The sequence below is a fragment of the Octodon degus genome, unplaced genomic scaffold, assembly GCF_000260255.1.
Source record: "Octodon degus isolate 3935 unplaced genomic scaffold, OctDeg1.0 scaffold00041, whole genome shotgun sequence".
Classification (NCBI taxonomy): Eukaryota; Metazoa; Chordata; class Mammalia; order Rodentia; family Octodontidae; genus Octodon; species Octodon degus.
In genome coordinates this window covers 8233803-8241147 of record NW_004524617.1, presented here as the reverse complement: position 1 = coordinate 8241147, position 7345 = coordinate 8233803, and positions in this window count along the sequence as shown.

Sequence of the window (7345 nt, the reverse complement as noted above, 5' to 3'; positions counted from 1 at the left end):
CACACACACACACACAGCTTACAGTATGCCCACAGTATTATTTTTTTTTCCTTTTTTCGATATTGTGGATTGAACTCAGGACCTTGTGCTTTCCAGGCAGGTGCTTATGCCACTGAGCTACATCCGTGGCCCTTTTTTATTTTCTTTTTAAAATGTATTTGGTACAGGGTCTCACTACACAGATCAGACTCATAATGATACTTCTGTTTTCAGCCTTCCCAGTGCTGTGATGACATGCACATGTAAACATGCCCTGAAACAGTCCCTGGCTCAGTGCACTCAGGGATGGGGCTGATGTAGCATTCAGGACCGGGGATCGAACTCCTGTCCCTGTGTTTGCCTAAGCAGACACTTAGTCCACTGAGCTATCTCGTCAGACCTTCATATTATTATTTATTTATTTATTTATTTATTTATTTATTTATTGCGGAACTGGGGATGGAACTCAGGCCCTTGTGCTTGCCAGGGAAGTGTTTATTCCACTGAGCCATCTCCCCGACCCAGCCCTTCATATTATTAAACTTTGAATTCTGAGAGCTGCAAATTCCCTCTATATGCTTTGGATAACTTCCAAATTTCCTTGGACATGAATATTTGCTATTTGGAGGATTTTAAAAGCCGTAAATGATGATGTTGGAATTTTTAGATAGATAGATAAATAGAATTAAATAATTAAATTGAAAAATATGATTAATATTATATATGTACACTCCAAGCTGATGAAGTATGTATTAGAAGAGTGAGATAATTGTTATAATTTTAATTTGTGTATCTATTGGTCTTACTAGTGTATAGAATATCACTATACCTGCTATATGACAGTCAACAAAACTTAGAATTTTATCAGTTCTATGAACAGGTGAAACTGCACTTCTTGCTTCAATTTTTCAACACTAATTATTTCACTCCAATATGAAATGCTCTGTGTAGGCCTTCATGGCCTTTATGCAATATTATAATTCACTTAATTATGCACAGAATTAACTGCATAAAGTTATAACAGATGCTTAACTATACTTTTAAGCAGACATCTTCTGGCAGCTATTCCTTAAAAAGACAGGTGTGGGAAGAACAGAAATGGAAAAAAATATATAACAGAGCGTAATTGTTGAAGGACAGGCCAAAAAATTTCTGGACTGTTTACATAGTCCAACAACCTTCAGCCGTGCTTAAGCTGACATGCTGTGAGCCAAAAAGATAATTCAATGAGTTCACAATAGGCCTAATCTTAGCTATCGACTCCTACGATCCTATCTTAAATTACTACTATCTTAAATTGTCTCAACTTCAGTCTAAAAAGGAAAATGAAAGTTTGGATTTTTAGATTTAGTTCTCATTTAAGACTTACTTTCTGTGTATTATGGTAGTTGTAATCTCACATTGGAACTCTGTTAGCTATCTGAGAAACCAGAAATGGCAGCCAAGATAACATTCCAAGCCTCTAAAATTAAACTGTAGTCCTCTGGCCCGGAAGATCTTAGGCTCAAGGCCAGTCTGGGCAAGTCAGTGATGTAACGAGACCCTATCTCAAAATTGTAAGAAAGGGGAACTGAGGATAGAGCTCAGCATAAAGGACCTGGATTTAATCCTAAATGCAACAAAAAATATGTTTCTGTACAAAGAAAAGGAATACAAAATTAGTACATATTGAGATAGATGCAACACTTCTAGGCTAAGCTACATATTAATCTGCATGACATTAGTTTAAAGGTAGTTTTTATGAATCTCTGTATGGAATCAAATTCAAATCTTAACTGAGTCTGTGTAATTAACTTTTTATTACTAACAAAGCTATAATGATCTAGCCATTCTAGTAGTTATCTTCACCAGGTGATGGGTATGACCAACACTGTAAGGGCCTGGGATAAGTAACTATCAAGGTCTTGGGCTAGACTGAGAAGATTCTCTTTTCTACAATCCAAGTTGCTAAGTAAGAGAAAAGATTTGGGCTTTAAATGAATCTCTGTTAAGAAATGTAACTAATATTTAATAGTTATATCCACAAATAAATTGTCTATGGACTTGTAATTATGAATTGGTGAGTAGGAAGATTTGTAAAACAAGGTGGAAAAAGTTATTGTAAAACTTTTAAAAATGTTGCTGAGAATATGATAATAAATCAGCATCAGCACCATCAGACATAACTCAGTATTCAGTGAAAAAGGTTTTGTTCCACATGCTTTCTCATTGTACTCCTTCTCAACAAAACCTCTGGGATTGTGGGGCAATGGAACTGATCTACACATACTGAAGGTGTGGCTGTCTTATTGAATGCATCTGTCAAAACTCACAGAAAGATGTAACAAAAATTATTTTCAAAATATGCAAAATGTAAAATTTTTCAACTAGGAATCAGGACAACTAAGAAGGAAATACTCTTTCTGAAAACTAATTTTACTGCACTACAAATATTTAACCTCAATGAATCAGTGGTGAGAAAAAGAAGGTGGTTAACACTTAATAGTTCATCTGGAATGTCATTGGAGCAGTGTTTGTTTACATATTACCCCAAGTATTTGGGCAGGCATCATTTCAACCAGTCAATTCCTACATTGAATAAATTTGATAAAATTGCTATCACCATATATCCTGTTATATTTTAAAATTAATTAAAATTGTACAATTTTGATTGTCAAATATTTAAATTGGACTGGTAAGTGGTTTAAATTACTTTGTTAAGTGGTATTGTGAAGGACAACTATAAAGCTGAAGACAAAATTGTCTGCACATAGAAAGCAAACTAGTTGGTAAATCTGTTTTTCATTAGAATTGATTAGTAATTTAGACCTTCATATTCATATATATATATATATATATATATATATATATATATATCTGAGGTTGAATAAATAATGTTAATGGATGATGGAGGTCAGAATCAGGCTTCTCATTGAGATAAATTGCAGATAAGCAGAGAAAAAGTCTGGATGAACCCTGTGTTACTGGATTAGCATCAGAAACATTATTGTGTACTTACGATTAGCTTAATACTATATACAAGAGAAGTTTTAAAATAATTATAGAAATAAATTTTGGTTAATGTGTACACACTTTCTTTATGGCAATACAGACCATTAGATAAGTGAAAGCTCAGTAATAATGAACCTAATTGGAACCCAAATCTTGATTTCTAACACCATTCTACAATAAAAGGAACCACAAATTCTTAGAAAAATCACTGAATATAAGGCTAGGACAGGAAATACACAAAATGAACATAGAGTAACTAATAGTAACTAAATTGCACAGAAATCCTCATAAACAATAGATGAAATTCCCTGGCAAGCATAAAGGCCTGAGTTCAATCCCCGGTTCTGCCAAAAAAAAAAAAAAAGCACCAAAAAAAGGGGGGGTGGGGACATGGCTCAGTGGAATAAGCGCTTCCCTGGCAAGCATAAAGGCCTGAGTTCAATTCCCGGTTCAGCCAAAAAAAAAAAAGTACCAAACAATAGATGAAAAGTATCACAAGGTCATGTAAACCAACTTGAAAGATTTCCATTCGTCAAAGCCAAAATGATCTGAGCAAAAAGAAAGTGTAGTAATAGACTACTGTTCAAGGTATACAGTTAATGAGCCTATAACTTACATAAGAAAATGAATAAATGGGGAAGGTTACGAATCTTTCTACAGAGTAATTCCAAAAGCTGCAGGTAGATACTCCTTTGAAATGTGGAGTCCTATTCTTCTTCCACTTTTAATGTAGACTAGATTTATTGTATTGTGTCCAAGGAATTGACTAAACAAAGAAGAAAACATAGTCACTGAATATTACAAAAGTATGACAAATAATACTGAATCAGGTGAACCAGATTGACATCAATGACAAGTCATATTGATGTCATATGCCTCCAGTATGACTCAATAATAAAGGCATTCACCTCTGATTATTCTTCTCCAAACTCTACTTAACACCAGTCTAGCTATAAAACCAAATCAGAAAACCACAAATGGAGAAGCATTTAAAAAAATACCCGTCCAGAACTTCTCATAACTTTTAAGGTCACAGGTAACATAGAAAGGCTGAGCAACCATCACAGATTCAATTAGTTTGAGGCGACATAACGGCTAAGTATAATGTGGTATCCTGGATGGGATCCTAGAACAGAAAGAGGAAATTAGTGCCCCAAAAAGGTCCATGGGGGAAAGAATCCCTAAGTAGAGGATATTTATCACATATGTAAATATAACTCAGTCCCCTTGATATGTGAAGGCTCTACTTATTTTTTGATGCATGCTTAGTAATTTTCATTATTTGTGACCTTTTAAAAGTGTTCCTCTTTTATCACTCTGTAACTATTTTCTTCAGTGATGTGCTTCCGGTAAGTTGCCTCTAATAAAAATCTAATAGAAACTGTAAATTAAAGTAAAGCTGAAAATTCTAAATGACAATATTTAGTAAATTTCAAACAGAAATAAATTTTCTTAAAGAGAGACATATCACAAAATGAAATTGTAAAGTTTTTATCATTTAGAACCATATAAAATATTCATGAATAGTTCCTTTAAGCCATTTATCAGTTAATACACAAATTTACATCTTTAACAGCATTTAAATGTTTGCCAAAATCGTCAGAATAGAAGTAGAGTGGATTTATAGTCCATATCTAAAATATCCCCCACAAGTCTCATGTCTTTAAAGGTGGGGTTGGTAGAAGTCACTAAATAAATGGGGTAACTACACTCATCAGTGGGTTAATCCATTAGTAAGCTCATAGCTGAATGTGCTGTTCAGAGGTGGGGCTTGGGTAGAAAATGGGGATCATAGGGTCATAGGTTGAGATTATATTCTTTTTTTTCCTGCCCCACCCTGTTGGTACTTTTTTTTTTTTTTTTGCGGAACCGGGGATTGAACTCAGGCCCTTGCACTTGCCAGGGACATGCTTACTCCACTGAGCCATCTCCCAAATGAGGTTATATTCTTGTCTCCAGATTTTCCCTTTGCTCTTTGCTTCCTGCCTGCCATAGGGTAGGGGGAGCATTCCTCCCTCATGCCCTTTTATCATGCACTTTAACCATGGAGTCAGATAAAAATGGATTGAACCCACTGGAACCACAAGCAAAATAAATCTTTCCTCCTTAGTTGCATGCACTAGTTTTTTTTTTTTTGTCTTAGTGACAGAAACGACTAATATAAAAACTTGGTATGAGAGAAGTGGGGTCAAAGCTATGACAATACATGATCGTGTGGTGTAGAAGCTTTTGCAATGAGTTTGTCAGAGGAATGTGGTTAGGTTTAGAGATGCAAATTAGAGAAGTGTTATATATAATGCTGTAAGCAGAGCATCATGGGTGATTCTGATTGAAGCTCAGAAGATAAGAGTTCTGTTAGGAATGTGGCCTGTAAAGACCAAGCTCAGAAAGTTTACTAGGAAGGACTGTAAAGAAAAATGACCTAGATGTCATGTACATTTAATTATGGCAAATAATTTCCCTATGCTCTGTCCACATCCTAAGACTTTATGTGAGGCTGTATTTAAAGGCAGTAGGTCGATTAATCTGACAGAAGAAATCTGAGGGTGTCCCAACACTCAAACTGTGGCACAAGTATTGCTGGTTGCTTTTAGCTAGATAAATAGTGAAAATCAGGAGCAAAAGTATAACTGAATGATTTGAAAAATTTCAACTTGGCCAGAAAAGAAGTACCTGTAAATCTAGAGCCAAAGACAGTGTAATTGCTGAAAGGAATAGAACCCTTACAAGCAGCCAAGTACATTGTTATCAGGATAATAAAAAAGATGCTTTGGATGCATCTCAGGATTTGGCCAGAACACACCCATTAAAACTGAAAGTGTGCAAAAAGCTAAGCTGATTTATTTCACTTAGTATTATGGACTCAAGGTGTATTCATTTACCTATGAATGACTCATTTATCCTTCTTTTTAACAAAGTACACTCTATTGTATATAAATACCATATTATTCTTATCACAACAAGCTTAAATATTGCATGATTTTCTTATCTGAGAGATCCAGGGCATATGTAAACAGCAAAGTACAAGAAAATAGGAAGCAAGGTGATGCTTTTCAATGGGAGTGGAATCAAGATAATGGAGAGAAGGTGGAAGCAAGGGATGGGATGGGGAAGGCCAAAAGAACTGACATCTATTATGTAAGTGTACAACTCCCCACAATGAATGTAATTATTTTGTATAAAAACTATAAAAAAGAAAAAAAATGGTAAACTTGTTTGAAAGATTTTGTTTTAAGAAGACTCTTGGGGTACCCTGCTTATTCAGAGCTTCCTAGCAAAGTGTACCCTGGGGTTCAGCCATCCAGGGTTGGAAAGGCTTTTGCAGTCACAGTCCAAAGGAGCAAGGCTGCTGCTCAAGGTGGCATCAAATTTAGGTATGATCCACATAGTACTTACTTTGCTAGCAAGCAGAATGCAAGATGTTTGGAATCAGTCAGGATTCCACCCAGACTTCAAATGAAGGCCTGAGAGTTTAGGCAAGAAGGCTCTAAGAGAGCAGTGTATGGAGCTGTGAGAATCGTGCCAAAGGTACAGAAGAAATAACAGGGAGTTAGAACTTCCAGGGACATGAACCATCTATGAAGATAAGCTTTAGAAAATGAGAAGAGGGCCAGGGAGATAGCTTTGTAGAATAAGTGCTTGCCTAGCAAGTGCAAGGTCCTGAGTTCAATCCCTGGTGCCGTGAAGAAAGAAAGAAAGAAAGAAAGAAAGAAAGAAAGAAAGAAAGAAAGAAGGAAGGAAGGAAGGAAGGAAGGAAGGAAGGAAGGAAGGAAGGAAAGAAAGAAAGAAAGAAAGAAAGAAAGAAAGAAAGAAAGAAAGACAGAAAGACAGAAAGACAGAAAGACAGAAAGAAAGGAGAAGAGCCACCCTGAAACAAAGTCTATGTGGGCTTCAAACAGGAAGGATATAGGAATGGAGCTGCCAGACCTCTTTGGAAGTCTATCTCACCACAACTTGCCCCGGGTGATGGAAATGAAAGTAAAGGATTTAATGCTTGCCCTGCTGGGTTTCAATCCTGGTTTGGTCTAATTTCTTTCTATCCCCTTATTCCTCCCTTTTGGAATGAAAGTGTTTATCCTATGGCATTGTATAAGTGCTTGACTTTGTTTTAAAGTTTTAGAGAAGCACAGTTACAAGTTTGCCTTGAGTCTCACATAAGACTTTGATGACTTGATTTTTCAGCAGCACCCAAACTTTCAAGAGTTTAATGACTCTTGGAGATGAACAAAATTCATTTTGAATAATGAGCTACACATAAACCTTTTTGGGTCCTGCCAATTTGATTTGAAACTGTCTCATTGCTATCTGTTTATCAATAAAACTGTAGAAAAAAAAACAATAAAAAAATATTGAAAAAATAAAATAGTGCAAGCAC